At 42.6% G+C, this 21,303-nt stretch overlaps 1 long non-coding RNA gene across 2 annotated transcripts in view; it reads right to left on the reverse strand.

Annotated features, from left to right (window-relative positions):
* LOC128323797 (uncharacterized) overlaps positions 1–19,450 on the reverse strand; it is a 49,150-nt gene extending 29,700 nt beyond the window's left edge. For both annotated transcript variants that reach the window (XR_008306468.1, XR_008306469.1), the window contains exon 1: positions 17,471–19,450. This is a non-coding gene — a long non-coding RNA (uncharacterized LOC128323797). The remainder of the gene's footprint in view (positions 1–17,470) is intronic.
* Between the last annotated feature and the right edge of the window lie 1,853 nt (positions 19,451–21,303).

Below are 21,303 nucleotides of genomic sequence, written 5' to 3' on the forward strand. Positions count from 1 at the left end.
TCTGAGCAGTGGAGCACCTTGCATCTTTTCATTGCTCCTGTGGCAGATTCTTAACCAGTTTGTGGGAGGATGAATTTTATTTGTTAAAATGGTTCTGATTACTCAAAGAGGTTGTTCACACGAGCAGTCCTTCCCAAGCTTGGGCAACCCTACCTGGGTAGGGCTGCTCATGTGAAGTGCCGGGATCAAGGCTGATCTCGGTGCTGGCTCCCCGGGTAGCCTGGGAATTTAACCCATTCATTTGCCTGGGTAAAAGGGTGTGAGTGCACCCTTTCACCCAGGTACGGGGTTGTCATGTGTGTGCTTGGACTGCACACAGCCCAAGCAGATACAGAGCCAGGCACCAAGAGCTCCCGGATCATGGGGGAAACCCTCAATGCACTGTACTCATTGAGTGGTGCATTATGGGATATCTGGAGACCAGGACACACTTTCCTGGTCTTCTGAACACCATGCAGCTCGCAGCAGCACCAGTCATTTGGGTACACAAGCCACATAGCCCTGGACCATGCTAGATCATCTGGTGGGAAGGTAACTGCTCTTCTGCCTTCCCCGCAAAGGTGCTCTTACCCCTGGACTTCTGGGCTGAAGTCAAGGGCCTCCAAAGACCCCCAGTGGCCTCCAAATCCTCTTTAGTCTGTCCTGGGTGATGTGGTTGCCTGGCCAAGCATGATGATGCTTAATTTGCAGGGGAGGGAACTTCCAAAGGTGGGCTTTAGGTGCAGGCTCCAAAATTACCTAGGTGCACCTCTGCTTCCCCCACCCCACCATCCACTCTCCCTGGCCCAGCAAAGGATCATGTGAATGACCATAAGGTTTAATGCATAGAAGCCTTATTAAACAATTGTGATTGGAACAATTACAACAAAATGTATGTATGTATTTGATGGATTTAACTTTGTTAGGGCTAATGAGGTTGTGTGTGTGTGTGTGTGTGTGTCTGTCTGTCTGTCTGTCATATGAGTATAATGCAGATTCTTAACATTCTTCTCTTTCTGTATCCCTGACCCTATGGACAAGTGTTATTTTACATTAATCACTGAAAATAAAATATTGGTGTACTGAGATCCCTACAATTTCTGACAGATATGCTTATAAAAATATTCACATCACCACAAAGTGCCCTAAAAGCCAGAGATGTTGAACTATATAAAGAGGTAAGGAGGCCTAGATGTTCCATCTAATCTCCAAAATGTAATCGTTTTGTGTGGATGCTCTATACATCTATCTTTTACAATAACCAGGGTATGACCATTATAGAAAAACTTTCCCATCCTAGCATTGTCTCATTGCTGAGGCAACCTGATGTTCTTAAGTAGCTGCCTTATCCTGAATCATACCAATAGTTTGTCCAACTCAGCATGGTTTGTTCCAGTTGGCAGGAGCTCTCCAAGGTCTGAGATAAAGGGACTTTCTCAGTTCTGCTTCTTTTTAACTGGAGATGCCATGGAGTGAACTTGGAGGCTTAGGTTTTTTCCTTCCTTCTTCCAGTTATGCACCATTTCTCCAGATTACCAAAAATATAAAATAATATCCCCTGTGCAGTGCAATAAAGGAGGATGTTGTGCTGAAGGATAAAATCTCCCTTCTTCACTGCACAAGTATTGTGGAATGTAAACAGTGCCAAGACATTTTAAACTTTAGGATATAATTTAGAAGTCAGACAAAGCTAGCCTAAATCCCATATTCTGTTTCTGGACTGGGGCAGAAGCCGAAGACAGCTCACAAGGGCAATCATGGAGTTTAATGCTCCCAGAACTGCTTTTACAAACATAGCTACCACAGCCTTAGATTCATCATGCGACCATTGTAGGCAGTGACCAAAACAGCATTGTGCGGTGGGACAGAATGTTTCTCAGGCATCCTGCTTAAGCCTTCCATGCTGTCCATCACTCTCACATCTCAGCTATAATGCTAGGCTCCCATCCTTTGCTCCCACGATCTGCATTCCTCTTTGGTGAATGCAGAATGGCATGCATTGGGCCCTCAAGGACTCTGCCCATCATTGCTATGAAAAAGCAGCTGGAGTTGTGTCCCATCCAGAGCAAGTGGCAGCCAAGAATATGATCCGTGCTTGCAAGGTGGGGAAGGGTATTCAGGGTAAATACTTTTTGACATGTGACATTCTATGGCCTGCAGTGCCAAAAAGTATCAGGCAGACCCAGAGCTGCTTGTGTGTATTTGTCAAAGGAAGTGTGACAGGCACTTCTCATTAATTTTGAAGATGCAGGTGTTGTCTTAGGATGCACACCTGGGTCTTGAAATCCATTTAAAGGTGATTTTGGAATCATAACATATGCTTCTCCCTTGAAGATATGCATACTCTGGATTATAACATATTCTCGATTCTCTGCATTTTATCTCCAAGACAGATGGACATATTATAATTCTGACATTATGATTTTGTTTGTCTTTTGATATTGGTGTGCTCTTCAAGAGTGTATCCATGTCTTTCCAAATGCCAGAGGAAGTGGTCCTTAGGGAATCTTCTTATGTTCGCTTCACTTTTGCCTTAATCGGTGAGAGTGAAGCAGGTTCTCAAAACCAGGTTGCTTAATGATGGCTCAAGTCAGCTTTTGAATTAGTTAGTCCCTTTATGTATTCAGTGAATTATTGCTGCCGCTTAAATAAATATTTATATCGCTAACAGTTGAACACTTTATTGTGACATTTTATTGTTTAGACTTCTTGGGGAGAAAAAGGTTAAATATAATTACCTCTTTGTACTTAAATGATAAAAAGTGGGTAACATCTGTGCCGACTGCTGGGTATGCAGCAATAATAGCTGAGCGTTAACAATAACACAATGACCCACTCATGTGAATGTCACTGCCTTTTACCTGAGTATCTCCAGCAGCTAGGAAAATAATTCCTATTCACCAAAGACTAATTTTCACATTTAAAAAATCTTTATTATGGGTCTAGTGCAGTAGAATTGCCTGACACAGTAGGGAACCCATACTTAGACTGGCAATATAAGTATGAGGAAACGCCTCAAGTCACGATCAAGCTGGGCAGTAATTCAGGCTTCTGCTGCTACCAATTACACTTGAAAGCCAGCAGATGGCACAAGGCATCTCAGAATAAAACTGAGCATGCTCACACTGTTCAGCTACAGAGAATGACTCAAAAGGAGATTTTATTTATTTATTTTGTTGTGTTGTGTTTTGAGCCTGCTGTGTTCTGGAGGCTTAGGACAAGCTGCCCAACATGAGTGAAATATAACAAACTCTTAACATAAAGACGTGTCAAGATACTCCACCACCATCATCACTAGCTTGTGACAAATCTCAAACAAGTGAAAATGTCAACTGAACATTACATTACATCCAGTTACAAAAACTCAGGCTAAACAGAAATGTTTGATAGTGGTCCCAGAACAAGCTAAGCATAGACATAAGTAATACATCTGCCTTTGTGCTAGGAGTATGCACCGACCATTTGGCGCAGTTCGGCCTGAATTCTGTTCAAATTCAGACCGAACTGCGCCAAAGTGAACCTGTTTGGTTGAACCGATAGACTGGGTTGGTTCAATGAACCAGCTTGAAGCTGTTCAAAGCTGTTTGGGACTGAATCGCTCAAACTAGCTGGTCCACAAGTGAACCAGTTCTGCACATCCCTACTTTGTGCATTCAGATAGTACCTACATATTGGCCCCAACCCAACTAGTATTAGTTATGATTATGTCCCATTGAAAGTGCTCTTAATGCCTCTCTTAAGTGGATCTTAAGTGGATCTTAAGTGCTCTTAAGATCCACTGAGGCTTCAAGGGGCGGGGTTGATTCTTAAAGTTATGACCAGGTAGCCCTATCATGGAAAGACTCCCTCTTATACATGGCATTACTATAGCTATGTCGACAACCTCTCCCACCATCTTAGCCTTTGACAGCTGTATGAAAATCAAAAAACTGGCAGGCAGGGCAGCAGGGCTTTCCCTATTGAATTATTTTTTGTCAAACAACTGCTAAGAGTCACAAACTTTTTTACCAGAAAAAAAACCTGGCAATCCTAATTATCTTAATTGTATAAAATAGAAATGGAAACACTTAATTGTTTTATCTAACATACTCTGCTGCCTAGCAATAGATAATTGGGAGATATTATGCCAGACTCTTCAGGGGCATTGGAGTGCTCCTTTTGTAAACTCCATTTTCAGGGGTTGAGAGGCAGCCGGAGCAGAAGATGGTACCCTCTGATCATTCATGGTCTTGTCCTCTATAGATTTTGTCTTCCGTAGCTGGTCCTGCTGTCAAATCCTCTTTTGCACAAAGAGAATGAATCATTTGTTCAAGGTCACAAAGGATATCAGTAGAAAAGCTTGGGATAGAAACCAGACTATGTACTGCAGGAGAAAATCCACCTCAGTGGCTCAACCGGCCATAGCAGAAGGACTGTTCTGAAAATTAAGAGTGACTGTGCAGCCAAAGAGCCATTTAGGTTTAGAGACAGTGATTACTGACTGTCTGACTGAAATGTGCTTTTAAAAAAAAGAGAATATACTTTTTGTCTATTGGGGCTTTTTTTATTCCACCTTCCGTCAGAGCTATGAGCAATATATGTATATTTTATTGCATTATTTTGATTGCTCAGTTTTCAGTTGTTTTTCAATGAAAGGAGCCAATATTGTTATTAGTTACTGAAATGAATAACTACTGTATTCTGACTGAGCGGGAATATAAATATTTAAATCGGTAACTCAGGGATGAAATAGAGCTGGCCCTTCCTAGAGCCAAGAGATTCACATATCTGTCTACAATACTGTTTGCAGCTCAGTTCAGGAACCTTTTGAAAGAAAGTCATCAAACCTCAGATAACATCAGGAACAAAATAATTCTCACTGGGCCGGTGTGTGCAAGCTTTATGTTTTACATACCCCATATCTACTTTTACATACCCCATACGTACTTCAGAATTGTACATGGAAAATAGAAATGTGCCCTATAGTCTTCTCTAATATTTCTGTGAGCAACACACCCATATTATACAACACTACCTCAACATGTTCAACAAATGATCAAGCTCACCACTCTGAAAATATCTCATGGCCAGTTACATGTCATGTGTGTTCAGTAGCCATGTAGCAAGACAGTGTTCTGAGAAGCAGCCACTGGCAATTATTATTTCACCCCATGATCACGAGTGTATTGGGATGTGGTTGTGGCATGGTAGTAACTTTTTTTGTTTTACAGATTTGTGAAATGACTGGCACTAATATGCAAGACTGATGTAGGGACAATGATTCCAGTATATGAAGCAATAGCATGCAGCCTTCTCTGTATAAAATAATGTGAATTGCAAGCTTGTCTTCTTCTTTTTAACAGAATTGTTTATTGTGAGCCAGCAAATGGCTGGTGCAGGGATGTTTCCTAATATGCTGCTAAGCAGAAATCAGTAATGTGGAAGGGTTGTGAACAGGGGTGTAGGAAGGTTGGAGTGCGTCCTAGGACAAATAGTGAAGATGGGTCCCTGCCGTCCTAAAGAGCATGCTATCACCTCAGGGGCCCAGGAATATTTGCCCCCCTCCTGTCCCCGCACTTGTTCTATTATAGTTACGCCCCTTGTGGTGAAGGAAAAACAGTTCCACCTGGGAAAGCATCTAACACCATTGACAAATGTTACTTTTCCTTTCCATTTGGACATATGGTAAAATAAAGAGACAGATTTTTATGCACCTCAGAAAAACAACAATAACAAAAGACCCCAGTTGCTGCTATAGAATCCCAAAGAATTTGCTGTGCATTTTGTCAGCAGAATCAAGTTACTGGTCTCACCAACCCTGTATTATTGTGATTCTTGTCATTCATTTTGGAGAAGTGTCTCTGGAGGAGAAAGCATTATAATGCCATTCAAGCTCGTGTGTCTCAGGTCCAAAGATTAAATATGCGACATGTGCAAGACTTAAGTCAGCTTGACCACAACTCTGCTTTACAATTTTACAGGTGTATCTGCATTCCTACACTCAATCACTTATGTGTACAAATCATGGGCAAGGTCAAAGATCTAGTGGGAGGACTTTGGCACCATGCTGCCAGTTCTCTCTTCTTCTCTCTGAGAACAGACTAGAAGACACAGAGTACTTTTCTTAAGGATTAGAAAACAAATGCTTTGTCACTGAAACATATGTGATGTTATTGATCTAATATTGTATATTTTTAACAAACTTTTATCATCTTGCCTCATCCCACTGTGTCCCCTGATGGGTCCCAAACATCACTGAATCATGTCTAAAATGACAACTTCCAGAGCTACATTGTGGCACTTTCTCACACACTTCGGACTACAAAACAATAACTGACCACAGAGAAAGCCATAATGTAAGTAAGGAAAAAAAATGTTTTCAAGGCAATACGTTTGGGTTAAGGACAAGCTTTTTTACTTGTTCAAAGTAATTTTAAAAGTACTTTTACTTGCTGTTCATGTTTGTTTAAATGGCACATTATTTATAAAATGCTCTTTGTCAAGTACTTTTTCATAATTCTAAGAAAGAATCTGACTCAGGTAATATTCCCAGATGTATCTGGGAAACACCTAAAGATTACTTTTGCTTTTGCTCCTTTGTCTCTAAGCTGATCAAAACTCTCTCTCTCTCTCTCTCTCTCTCTCTCTCTCTCTCTCTCTCTCACACACACACACACACACACACACACACACACATGCTGCTGCACAATGTGAAAGGCAGTCTTGCTGGTGTTGCCGAAGTCAGAAGTTGTGCAATGACATGCAGGCACTTGTTTGGCTGACATGATGTGTAGCCTACCATGTCTGTAATGGTCCAGCCCAGGGCTGCTGCAGACTTCAAAGGCAGCCCCGAGGCTGTTTTGAAACAGCAATAGAGGAAGCTGCATTTCCACAGCTTTCCCCATTGTTATGAATGGGGAAACCTCCAGAAATGCAGCTTCTGCAATTGCTGGTTTCAAACAGTGTCATGGCTGCCTTTGCAGTCCACAGACTATTGGACTGAAAAAGTCCTGGCAGACTATTATAGAGATGATAGGCTGCACATCAAGTCGTCCATTGTTTCCAATTGCAGTAGTGCTGTAGAAGTGCCCACACTCTGTTTTAGGTCACTGCACAAATTCCCACCTCTACAACACCAGCAGGGCTGCCTTTCATGCTGTTCAGCAGCCCTATGCCAACATTCCATTGTGCAGAATGTCAGCCACTGTTCTCTGTGATAAAAAACCAGCAACAATGGCAATCATACTGTTGGATATGTGCTAACTCTAGAAAACCCAACGTTCAATAATACAGTTGTTGTTGTTGTTGTTAACAAATGGGGTAAATGAATGCTGTATGTAGGAGCACCCATGGAAATAAGTAGAAAATTCATGCCAAGCAAAGGGCACAATATGTCCCAAATTAGCCAAACATAGGGTAATGTTGACTTCACTATGTCTCACAAACTTTTTCAGGTGATGTATTGGCTGAGTACTTCTGCTAAAACAGACCTGTGTTTCCTTGAACACACAAGTAGGATATTTTCTGGGGCAGGAAATAGGACAAGTTGCAAGAGATTTTGTAACCTCATAACCAGGAATGATGTGGCACAAGACACCCCAGAGTTAGGAAACCCTGAAGAAGTATAGATCTTTCCCAGAACATGATTGCAACAGCTATTAGGACTAGGAATGTGCAGAACTGGTTCACTCATGAACTGGACTGCCACAAACTGGCCTGGTCTGAGAGGTTCAATCACGTAGTGCTTTGTACTGCTTCAAGCTGGTTTGTCGAACCAACCAGCTCAGCCAATCAGTTTGACTGCACTGGTTTGCTTTGGCATGGTTTAGTCTGAATTCAAACTGAATTCAGACCAAACTGTGCCAAATAGTCTGTGTACACCCCAATAAGGACTGCTTGCTAAAAGGGCACCTCCAGTTTAAACATATGAGAGAGAATGTTTGTGCCACTGAATTACACTGCATTGAAGAATCACAGAGAGGTCTGGGAATGAGTGTAGAGCCAATGAGTTGCTCTGAGTTACATAACTATTACTGGACAATCATCAACACACGGTTTAGGATGTTTAGTGGGAAAAATGAGATCCCATCTGTATATATTTTGTAGCTATAGTACACCAGTCACCACTTCTACTGTGGAGGTGATGAAGGTACTGTGGAAGAAATTATAAACAATGGTAGCTGAAAGCCATGCAAAAATAACATAAATAGAAATGCCATCCGATGTTGTCCCCTCTGTATTTTTCTGAACTTAAGGAGTGTGGCTGAGACAGTGTATGAAACTGCCACGGCTTATAACTCAACACTGTCATCATTTAGGTTTTCCATTACGATGTCTCCGCCAGATAGACATGGAAACCTAAGGAAGTGCAGAGATGAGGCAGTTTCAGACAGTTTACTTTGCTAGGGTGCATCTGTACATTCAAAATGGAAAGACTCAAATGTCTATTGTTGTGATTTCAGTCTTTTAAAGAGACAGGAGTAAACTCCCTGTTCACTCACTCACTCTTTCTTGGAATATAGATTAGAACCATATTCATAAGGCTAATTTTGGCTTGTCAATCAAAGAGGGCAGCCAGTCAGACCTCATCAGTTGTAAATAATGGATGCTCAAAGTGAATTAGTTAGCCCGTTCAAATCAGAGGTGACACTGAAGAGGATGAGGGAATAGCTTATGGACTGCAGTGTGTTCATTCCTGTGGGGGGCTGCCTGCATCTGGAGAGAAGAGACTGGTAGGTTGTCCTGCCCATCTCAAGAGGTTGTCCCTTTTTAACAGCTTTTTAAAACCTCTACATCAGAAAGGTAACCCTAGAGCCTGTCTCTTCAGTTGAGAAAAGTCCTTTTTCTCATCCTGTCCTATGATCCAAAACCTGTTTCTCTATCTGGCATCAAAATAAATGAGAATCTTAGTTCAGACGTTTGTTGTATAGTATTCACTTTCAGACTATTATAACAATGAGTTCTGTGCGCTTTTTAGTAAACCCTAAGTCTGATCATGAAGTGAAGACTAATCTTTAATACTAAGTAGATGATATTTTGAATGGGGAAACTGATGGGCGACAAAAGATTTCCAGAAGAGTAGAAAAGTGGAAACAGAAATTGTAAATTCTTACCAGAAAGGCTTCTGATTGAGTTTAGAAAAGATAAAAATCACACCTGGAAGTCTTGGATGTACAGATAGTTATACTTTCAAGCTTCATCTGAGCACTTGTGGCAGAACATAACAGGTTTATGCTTGCATTTATATAGACATACTGAGAATGAAATCTATCAACACTTTAAAGAAATTCAGTTAAAAGTACAGAATTAGAACCGACAAAAGATGCCTTGATAGAAAGATCAAGCATGAGCTTAAAAGAATCGATCCAAAGATCAAAGTTTTGCAGAAAATAAGAGCCATCATAAATGAGAAGATAATAGAAATGTGCCATTTTATGTCTCTGAGAAAGATTAATAGAAACTACTAGGATATGGCCCAGGAGGGCATGGGGATGGGAAGAAATATGTGGAGGTTGGAAAAGTAGAGTTGGGCAAGGAAGAGGGATTAACATACATGTGTGTATCAAAACTGAAAAACCTAGTCACAAACACAAGGATTTTATTCCGTAAGTACACTGTACATATTTGGGTAGCCTAATGTTAACTACATGTGTGAACATGGGTGTGCAGAAAAGGCTTCTCTGTCTTCTAATGTTTGGCTAGGGAAACAAAGGAGTAATTGTTCACCTGTTTAGCAGTGCACCTGTTAAGAAGAGAAATCATTTAACAGTATTTTATTTTTAGGACTGAACTGAAAGAGGGTTGCTTTTCCAGAGCAAAAAACAGCTGCAAAAAGTGGTCATTTTTCTAATGATTTTTCAGTGATGGTTTTGAAAGGAGTAAAAAGTATTTACCTATTCAGGAAGCATTGCTCTCAACCAACTGCTTTTCTTTGCATTCATCCCCACCCCCTTTGCCGCTGCCTCTGCCAGTGGGCTGCCTGCTCATTTGCTCTTGCTGCTCCACCAGCCAGCTGGTTGCTCCTGCTGCTGTCACTTGCCACACCATTTTGCTGCTCCCCTTGCCACCTGCTTAGCTCCTGGGCCAGTGGGAAGCAAGAAAGCCTTGAATGGGACCTTCCTAGCTTCCCATCGGCCTGGAGCCAGCTGGGAATGCACTATATGCATGCACCCTAAGTTTGCATCAGGGTGCATGCAAGTCATGCATTCTCAGCCAGCTCTTGGCCCAGGAGCCTGGTGAGTGGACAGCAGGCAGGAGTGCAGCAAGGGCAGACAGTAACCTGTGTTCAGATGTCTCTATACTTGTACATTGTTCTGGGTGCATGACTGTGCCTATGTTCATTTAAAAAGTGAACCTGGGTACAGCCCCCTCAAATGAACTGGCCAAATGGGAAGTGTACTGTACTGTGTACTGTAACATAATATGTTAATAACTATACACCCATGTACAGATCTGTACCTGTGTACATGGATAGTATGAGTGTTGAGTGATGAAAGCCATATTCAGACATTAAGGCTATTATACACGATCAGTGTGTAGAGTCAAAAGGGGTTCCGTTGGGAGAGCGGGCTTGACCCGCTCTCCGCACAGACGATCACAGAACCCTCCCTGGATTGGTGGCCCAGATGAATGACAGTTTTGCTCTGGCGCTCCTGTGCCCAGCTGTGGCTTGCCCGGCAGCTCCAGGGGTCAGGCAAAGGGAAGCACCGCTGTGCAGTGCCTCACCCCTGGAGCCCCAGTAATGCACTGCGCAAGTGCATGGTGCATTCCTGGGGTCCCCCTTTCCCCCCAGTGTGCTCACTATGGCTGTGAGCAGCCATGGCAGACACACAACCAAAGAACCCAAGGTCAGTGGAGCACTCACTCCATTAACGTCATTTAAGGGGGTGGCTCCATAAGCAGACTTGACGCCGTGGAGCCACCGGGCTCACCTGTGAGCCCTCTGGTTCTCATGAGCGAGCAAAACCAGGCTGGGCTCCCTTAGCTCGGTTTTGCTTGCTTGTGAGAATCGCCTCATTATGGTGTACCTGTGTTTAGATGCACATTAGCATGTTTTGTTTTGTTTTAAGTGAACAGGTACACTTAAATTCATGGAATAATACAGGTTCAGGTTCCTCAGATTCATGGAATAATAATAGGAAGTGTACTGCTGTACTTGTGTTCAATATAACGGGTGAATAAGAGTGCCTGTGCACACTGAACATGCGTATGAGTATTTAACATAATGTCTGAAGAGGGCTGAACAGAATGTGTCCTTCCGTGAACACCTTATGTCTAGGATCTAGTAAGGCTGATCAATACGAGACTCTCCTCTCAAGACATTAATAAAATGCAAACCTTTGGAAACCGTTTCATCCATTCTAGTCCAAGTCCTCCTCCCATTTACCTTTCTCACCATCAAGCCTAATAATGGATTCTTAAGAACCTGAAAGCTAGCTGTTCAAGATTTTGGTTTTAATAAGAATTAAGTGTTACTAGAATATATATCCCACCACAAGCCATTGCTGGTAAGAAGCATCAAGGCAAGACCTTTCATATCAATGTGACTGTACTGAGTATTGTAGAGCCTGGAATTGCACCAACATACCAGCTGGAAATCTGTTCCTCTGGTTTCTTCCATACACCCCAATGTACGTCGGAAATTATAATATACATGTATTATCAAGAACTAGGGTGTTAAGTCGACAATTTGGTATTTGGGCCTTAAAGGGCAGCCTGTGATGACAGACCATATGGTCATCTTCTGCCCTTTAATGTTCCTATGCAATAATGTATTTACAAGGCAACCGAGAGACTATGGAGCTAATGCCATCTGCTGCCACAGAGACAGGAAGCCGAAAAATAGATTAGAAAGCTAATAAATGAAAGACTCTCAAGAAACAACCAACCCTGGGCAGATATGTTTAATTTTGATTCTTTCAATTTGCATAGTATTGACTAAGGTGTACAGGGGGGGGAATTTGCTTGCTAGTAAAACAAATGATCAAGCCCACAAATTTGATCATTGTTTGACAGCAAAAAATAAATTAATGAAACAAATTATCAGCTAATCTATTCCGTATTAAAGAATGGGTGGCTAGGGAGAGCTAGCACTGGATCATTCATGTTTGAGAATTCATCATGTTATTGACTCTGTATTGAGATCTGTTAAACAATCCCAGTGTAATTAAGCTTCGCAGCTTGCCTTTGTCAAAGTGACGGTATTACATTGCATTAGATGGCTGCCATCAACGCAGCTGGATCCTCGTAGGCCTCTACCACCTTCATTAAGATCTGATGACTCCTTTTCACCCTATCCCTTTCGGATTGCTTTCAGTAAGTAGAGAGGATAGTCCTTTTGTGCTCATGTTAGCATTTCAGCACAATGGGCTCAAATTCATCTCAAGTATCTTTTGGGAAAGTGGCTTCCACAGGCAGGGGTGAGGGCTGGGAATATTTTAATCCCCCACTGTCATACCCGAAGATAGTATAGCAGCTATCACAGACAGGAAAGGTATATGGAGTGCTTGAATGCCCTTTTTACATATTAATTTATTTAATATATTTGTGTTCTGCTTTTCAATGGAGAGCCATAGAAATGCGTGTTGTTATCCAAAACCAGATAACAGAAATATAAAAACAAAAGCATCCAAATGTTAAAACACTAAACACAAATTAATATAATACCCATTACAAATGCATAACAGCACAAAAGCCATATGTAGAGGTGAAACTCGGAAAATTAGAATATCGTGCAAAAGTCCATTAATTTCAGTAATGCAAATTAAAAGGTGAAACTGATATATGAGACAGACGCATTACATGCAAAGCGAGATAAGTCAAGCCTTAATTTGTTATAATTGTGATGATCATGGCGTACAGCTCATGAAAACCCCAAATCCACAATCTCAGAAAATTAGAATATTACATGGAACCAAGAAGACAAGGATTGAAGAATAGAACAATATCGGACCTCTGAAAAGTATACAGTGTACTGTGCTTGACTGGCCAGCAAACTCGCCTGACCTGACCCCATAGAGAATCTATGGGGCATTGCCAAGAGAAGGATGAGGGACATGAGACCAAACAATGCAGAATTGCTGAAGGCCGCTAATGAAGCATCCTGGCCTTCCATAATACCTCATCAGTGCCACAGGCTGATAGCATCCATGCCACGCCGCATTGAGGCAGTAATTGCTGCAAAGGGGGCCCAAACCAAGTACTGAATACATATGCATGCTTATACTTTTCAGAGTTTTTTGGGGGCTTTCACTTTTTCACACTCTCAATTACTATGAATATGAGGAAGTAACCTCAGAAATTCACCAAAATTCACCCCTCTGCCCAATCACTCTGAAATTGGGGATGGGTGGTAGCCTCCACCCATTAGGCACTACCACCCCACCCCACTATTCTGCCCCAGGCCCCACTTTCTGCCCCAATCTGCCCCAAAGACATGAAAATTTCAGAAATTTCCCAAAAATCAGCCCTTTGCCCAATCCCCCTGAAATTGGGGTGGTAGCCTGCACCCATTAGGCACTACCATCCCACCCCACTCCTTTTGCCCAGATCCCATGCTATGCCCCCGAACTGCCCCAAAGTCACTAAAACTTCAAAAATTCCCAAAAATCAGCCCTTTGCCCAATCCCCCTGAAATTGGGGTGGTAGACTCCACCCATTGGGCACTACCACACCATCCCAAAATTTTGCCACTGGGCCCCTTTTTACCCCCACCTAATCATTTCAGATTCAGATTCGGATTAAATCCAAATCCGAATCGAATCAAGGGTGATTCGGGTGGCCCATATTCGGGCACAAAACAGAACAGGGGTGATTCGGTTTGGGTCCCGAACCGAATCACCGAATACCCGAATTGCACACCCCGAGTTTATAACAGTAAGCACTGTTATGTAGTACCATGATTTAGCCATAATAAGGGTGCTTCTGAGGAATCATCACTCATGTTATGAAGCACTCATTCCCCCTTCCTACGTGCTGCCCTTTTCTATGGTGCTTTTACACAGAAGCACTGAATCTTAGGTTAAACTGACCCAGACAGCTACCTAACTCACTGACTGCCTAGAAGTGCCTTCTAGAGTATCAACTTAATTTACTTGATTTGAAAGCTTAATTCTCTCCATCCTGAAGGACTAGGGAAGATCCCAGTAATTTAAAAATCCCAAAGTACAAAGCAATGCTAATCAAACACTCACCCAAATGAAAATCCTCAGAATCCCAAAGTATTAAGATTTGGGATTATTCCAAGAGCTTCTTACTAGTTGCTAGTCATCAAAAGCCAACCCAAACTAGAGATCTCATTGGGCTTCTGTCAAATGAAGGGCTTGGCCTCTAGAAGATCTGTAGTCTTCTAATGTGGCTTCTTAGGATTGCCAGCTCTGACTCAGCAACTCCTGGATATCCCCCACCTCCATTTTTTCTCTATTTTTTTAGAATACCAAGTCATTAAAATCTCCAGGATCAGGGGCGTATCTAGGGTAGGGCAGGCAGGACACATGCCCCAGGGCGCCACTTGAAGGGGGGCACCATTTCTAAAAATTAAGAAAAATGGATGACTGCCAAAAACAAAATGGCCACCATGCATGCTCAAATGGCCTCTGCGAGGCCCTAGGCCATGCCAGGCCTCACAGAAGCCATTTGAGCATGTGCGGCAGCTATTTTGTTTTCAGTGGCCATTTAAAAAAAATAATTAAATGGCCACCGCACATGCTCAAATGGTCCCTGTGAGGCCCTAGGCCTTGCCAGGCCACACAGAGGCCATTTGAGCATGTGTGGTAGCCTCCAAAATGGCCACCATGCCAATCTTTGCAGGTCCAAACAGGCCCGGAAATCAGCCTAGGACGGGATATGGCAGTGAATTAAGAGGCTGGCGGGGGGAGGGGGAACCTTTGCAGGCCCCCCCCCCAGCCTTTAGGAAGCCCCCCGAAGGGGCTACAGTTAATTTTTTCTAATGAGCCCCAGCATACTGAAATTTGTAATTTTCCAGCATTATTTGGTCTGGCTACATCCACTGCTAAATAGTAGTAGTAGTGCTAAATAGTTTTTGAAATATTAAAAGATTAAAGAGCTTGAATTGTATTTTTGAGCTGATATTATGGTAAAATTATCTGAAAGATGGGTGTCATATGTTTGGACAGGGGGCGCAATTTCAGTGCTTGCCCTAGGCACTATTTTCCCTAGATACACCTCTGTCCAGGATTGCTTTCAGTAGCTACCTATAGATTGAAGCCAATTCCTGGAGGCACCAGGCCGGTCCCAAATGGCTGACAACACTTAGCCCTCAGGGTGATACAAACAAACCTAGGCCAGCTGTCCCTTTTAGAAGCCATATTCTAAAACCCTAAAGGAGCCCAGCAGCCTAAGCTAAACAAGATGTAGCCTGAAAGCAAAACATGACACCTCCCCTTTTTGGTAGTGTTTCAGTAAAACAAAGCTGTTTCAACAGGATTAGCCCAGATGGGGTATTATAAAATGTAAGTCCAGTCTCTTCCAATACTTAGAAAAGGTAGATGGTAAGTTAGATTATGAATTTATGGCATAAAGGAATTTCAATTAAGTTTGTAACTTATTTTCAATTTCAATTGTTTACTATTTTTTTTTTAAAATGGTGCTACACCTGTGCCTTTAACAAGAAATGAGCACACAAATTTAGCAGGTAAAGTTTCTGGCATGCAAATAAATGCCAGGAAAACATTCCTGTGTGTTGGGTTTCAATTAAAGCATAAAGTTTGAGACAGAAATGTCTCAAACATTTCTAGGTGTTGGGTTTCTCTTCAAGACACAGAGGCTGAGCCTGTAGAAAGGGTGGCAACTGTCTTTCCAATTCATGAACTTCAGTGTGCATTTTCAACAGCTGTAGTGTGGGTGCTTGACAGGGGAATTACAAAGCAGAGAACAGGTACAAAATCTATGCTTCATGCAGCCTGAGAAATGACCACGGCACTGCTGAAATTCCCTTGTTCTTTCATTACAGTGAAGTAGATCACAGAACAGCCTACTCCTCTGGAGCCATCAAGTCAATCTGTTACAACAATACAGAGCCAAGAGTTGACACCCATGTCATAAACAAATATCCAAGCTAGTTTCCAATGTTGAAGGCAATGCCATCAATACAGAAAACATACTGACATCACTGTGATCCCCCCACCTTCTTTTTATGCTGTACTATCTGCCACTGTCCATGGGGGGGGGAAACCCAACAGCCAGGTGATTCTGGAGAATGCACTACCATCCTCCTAAGAAGCAACATATTCCTGTTCTGTCCACTGGTCTAAATAAAGCACTCAAGGAGTTAATGGAGTCCACTGTAGATTATTTGCTTTCTTTTGTTTGAAATCAAACATCTGATCTTTATCTGAGGTGACAGGTTTAATGCCTTTCTTCTCTGACAAATTTTGAGCTGAAGAGGAATGCAAACACATATATTGGTGTGGTTTTATAAGTGCTCATCAGAGCAAGCCAATATTGGCTGCTTCACTCTCTAATAAACAGCAAAGCCATGAGCTGGTACCATATGCTTGACTTTTTTTTAAAAAAAAAAGTATATCCTTTACATCATTTACATAGCTTTGGTGGGATTTGTCAGAGGTCAGGTAATTTGACACGGATTTGGGTGAGGAGCGAAACTGCCATTTTACTTTCTTCATATTTGATATGTTTTAAACTAACCTTTACTTACAAAGGAATATAGTGCTCACAAAAGGTTACCATTTGGAATTGCAAGAGATGAAAGACAATTGAAAATGAATGGGATTTTATGCCATATCCACAATACGAGGACACATTAAATATGTAACTTAAGCACGTATGTATATGCAGGAGTGGACAGTAGAATCAAATGTATGGAATGGCACAGAATTGGAAAGGAACTGCAAACATTTTGGAGGATAGGGCTGGAAATCAAAAAGGTAAGAACTGAGATCATGAAAATATGAGGATGTTAAAATCTGGCAATTATAAAAGCTGAGCACTGTACAGAAATAAGCATATAGCACAAAATACATTTGCTAAGCTGCGCATTCTGTTTCAGCGAAGTCATAGAAGGTGGTAACAGTGGCTGTTATCCAGAGCAATGAACCACATGGAGAATGATGTTGCACTAGCACAAAGTTGTTGGGCTATGTCTGGGGTCTGCATTCCAGACTAGTGCACAACAGATGCCCCACCACAGCAAGTACCATTTGCTTTAATGGGAACATTTGGGCAAGGGCACTCTAGTGCTATGGCGCAATTCCACAAACCCCAGGTTTTATGCAGTTAAGTCATCCTCCTGCATTTGCATTACATTGCGCGCGCTCTCTTGTGTGTGCACCCTCTCTCTCTCACTCCCCTTCCCTCCCTTCCCTTCCCTTCCCTTCCCAATCATTGTGTAATGGTTTGATGGAAATAGCCCAGATAGGATATTAAAAACTTCAATGCTGTCTCCTTTAAGTCTTTAATAAGGTAGAAGCCATTGTATAAATTATAAATTTATGCTGTATAGGATTCTCACAAAGGATTTGTCATTTTTACTTACCCTGCTCCTATGACCTTAACAACAAATGGGCACACAGAAATTTAGCAGGTAAAGCTTTTTCTGGCATCTGGATGTGTGTAGAGTCTGAGAAGAAGAGATTAAAAGAGGTACAGTTTTCAAATATTTAAATGGAGGTTCATACAAGCATACTGTATGCATCACTTGATTTCTCTACAGTTGATTACCATGCACTCAGGACTGGTTCACATCACTTGATTTCTCTGCACTAGATTACTGTACAGTTGATGTCAGCAACCAATGTTTGAACCAATTCCACTGAAAAGCTTCATGTCTGAGGTGCTACAAAAGTTCTATCTGTGGTGTTCTGTCTGTGGTATAACATAAAACATGCAAACCAACACTGATGTTGCCATAACATGGAAGTTATTCTGGAAGCCTGGTTGGCTGAAAAGTGGGATTAAAATGCTTTACGTAAATAAGTAAACAGCTAAATTATACACATGCATGCATGAACTAGCCCTTGATGACTAGCAGTGGAAAGTGTAAACTTACTACACTGAGAAGCTTCATGTTTGAGGTGATATGAAACCCTACCTGTGGTGTTAGATCTGAAATGGCACATTCGCTCATGCACAGGGCCAACCTCAGAGGCAAGCTGGATGGTAACCTAGGGTGCCTTCTTGAAGGGGTGCCAAGCTGAGTTTGGTGACTCACCGGTTGTTGAATACAATATATCTTTCAACAAAAGTTTTTGAGAAATGATGGTTTTGGCCCCAATACAGGGCCGGAAGTACTATTGAGGAGTGTGGTTGGTTGGGGTTCCTCCTCTATTAGTAGTCTGACATCTTGCTGGAGATTGAGCTGTCTACTTCTTTTACATCTACAGAAGCTGGATTGGCTACACTATTCTCACTGAGTACTTCCACATTCACACTAACATTGTAGGAAGAACCCAGTGCTATCCAACAGGCTGAAGTAATTCATACCACCTGCATCGGTCTGCTGCTGCACTTTGCATTTTCTATTTTGAGGCCCAGACAAAGCATTTTCACACCATTCAAGACTCTTGCATATACTATCGTGGAAGTGGGATGTGTTATGGTGGTATGGACCTTGCTTGAACTACAAACCCGGTCGACATTCAAGGCAGTTGCTAGGCTTGTCACTTGGTTACTACAGCTCTATATTTGGGGACAATGGCAATTTTCAAAGTAAAATGAGCCAGCAAAATTTAACAAGCATTTAATAAAATCTGTAAGCAACCAAACAAATCAGATCTCACCTGGGCCATTCCTGGACAGTGATTTTACTTTGCTTCACCAAGAAGGGCAGGTGTGTCATCAGGAGGATTTATGTTGAAGTCCATGTGAGATATCAAGGAGCACTCCATACATGATTCAGGTTTGCCCTGCGCATTGGAGCTTAACTAGCATGATCTCCGTGCTAAAAAGTTCTACTTTACAGTAGATTTCTGGGATACTTAGATATATCCAATATGCACTGGTGTTTCTTCTGAGAAAAATGGAGGGGCTGTGCTGATAGAGCACCTTTTCTTAAAGCCTCAATTTTTTAATTTTTTCTTCTTTACATCAAATTTATCTCTATTTTCTCTCTTTTGAAAAGCCTCCTAACTCTGTTTAATTCCCAGTACAGTCATCTCTTGCCAGCCACGGTTTTACGAACCGAGGTTTTGAGTATATGTGAATAGGAAATTGCAACAGGTCTCGCGGTTGGTGATGTTTCTTTGTTATTGGGGTGGGTGCAGGTTCCCTTCGATTCTGAGGGGGGGCAGAGGTTTGATCTGATCATTCTTCTTGGTAACTCTTGTTGATCTTGCTGTCCCTTGCCAATTTAAAATGCCTTTGAGTGATTGGGGTGGGGGGTTCAAAAAATTTCCAGAGGTTTGGTCTGCTCATTCTTCTTGGTGATATTATGGTGTGTTTTTTTGTATTTAGCTTTTTGTTGTTGTAATTTTTCCTCTATTTTTAGGTCTTTTTGCAGTTGTGGTTTCCCTAACCCCTGTTTCTCATAGGACCGGGTCTCATGATCAGAGAGACCTGGTTTTGTCTGGTGAGCGAGAAGAGCGGGCTAAGCCCGCAATCCCTGCTCATGAGCGGGCAGGGAGCCCTGGGCGGCCAGATTGGCCGCCCACATGATGGCCAGTTCCGAGCCGGAGCCGGTGGGGGGTTGGGGGAGCAGGGGCTGCGTGGCCCCCACGAGCCCCAGTATGCCCTGCGCGAGCGCTCAGGGCATACTGGGGAGACCCCTGAGCCGGGAGGCTGCTGTTAAGCCTCCCGGATGGGGGTCTACTCGTGAGTAGGCATGGCATGAAGGCGTGCCATGGCTACTCACGATCGCAAAAAGCAGGTTTGCAGGAGCGCTCACTCCGCATATCTGCTTTTTGCCAGGGATTCTCGAGTGGGTTAGCCACTCCAGAACCACCGGGCTCGGCTGCAAGCCCGGTGGTACTGATGACCAACAAAAATCGGGCTAGCCTCTGCTAGCCCAATTTTTGTTGGTTGTGAGAATAGCCCCATAGACATTAATGCATCACCAACCACAAATTTGCTAAAGGTGAGGTTTTGCCAGAACGGAACCCTAGCGGTTGGCAAGGGATGTCTGTAGTACTTTATGGTGAACATAAGAACATAAGCAGGCTTTTCTTAAAGCCACACTTTCCCCTATTTTTTAAAAAAAATTAAACCCACAATTTTTCCTATTTTTAAAAAAATGTTTCCTTGATTATCTTGCAAAACATCGTATGCACTCGCACTCACACCCTTCAGCCATGTAGGGTGTACCACTCTGGGATTGCTACATCCTACACAAACTTGAACAGTGCACAGTATGAATGGAAATTTTGGGTTCCGAGAGGAACCCTATTAAAGCAGCCCTATGTGAATGGCCCCCAGGTTTCTTTGAATTACAGTGGTCCCTCTACTTACGAAATTAATCCGTTCCGAATGCACATTTGTAATTCAAAAAGTTCGTAAGTCGAAAAGCGGTTTCCCATAGGAATGCATTGGGAACGGATTAATGCGTTCCGGAGCCTAGAAAAAAGACCCAGACCCCCAGTAAGGCTTGCAAACTGCACAGGAACATTTCTTTTCAAGAATAAACAGGCAGTAAACAGGCAGGCAAGTCAAGGAAACCGCATGTAAAATTCGTAAGTCGAGGAAACCCCATCTAAAAATTTGTAAGTCGAAAAAACCGCATCTAAAACCGGATCTAAAACTGCCATTTGTAACTCGAAAAATACTTATGTCGAGTAGTTCGTAAGTCGAGGGACCACTGTATCTTTATTGTACTTATAATACTTATATGCAACTAATATATTACTTGATCACTCCATGGTGCCCTGGTGGACCCGATTCCCGCAGTCCCCACTGGTTCTGTAATGGAGCCGGTAGTCGTGTGGGTGGCCAATCTAGCCACCCAGGGCTTGGAGACTGCTCATGTGTGGGGAGAGAAGGCTAAGCCCGCTCTCCCCGCACAAAGCCTCCTGGGTCATGTGATGTGCGGGTCATGTGAAGCACATCATTTTTTTCCTTCTGGTAAGGAAGTAGCTAGGTTGGAAAAAAGGATGGAGGAAAAGGCCTGGAGAGAGGGAAAAGACTGAAGAATAAGCAGCAGAAGGCCAGTGAGACTCCTGGAGCTCAGAACTGGAGCTCAGAACTGGGAGCTCAGAACTGGAGCAGGAGAACACTGGCAGCAAGGCAGCAAATTATTGAGGGGTCGCTCTGGACTCTTTCCATGGGCTTTACAGGAGAAGCCTGGAAGCAACAGAGTCCAGTACATTATTTGGTTTTGCAGTGCTGCCCCAGCAACACAACATGACAACACTAACTGGAGGTGGAGTGGGTGGGAAAGGG

The sequence above is a fragment of the Hemicordylus capensis genome, chromosome 4 (assembly GCF_027244095.1).
Source record: "Hemicordylus capensis ecotype Gifberg chromosome 4, rHemCap1.1.pri, whole genome shotgun sequence".
NCBI lineage: Eukaryota > Metazoa > Chordata > Lepidosauria > Squamata > Cordylidae > Hemicordylus > Hemicordylus capensis.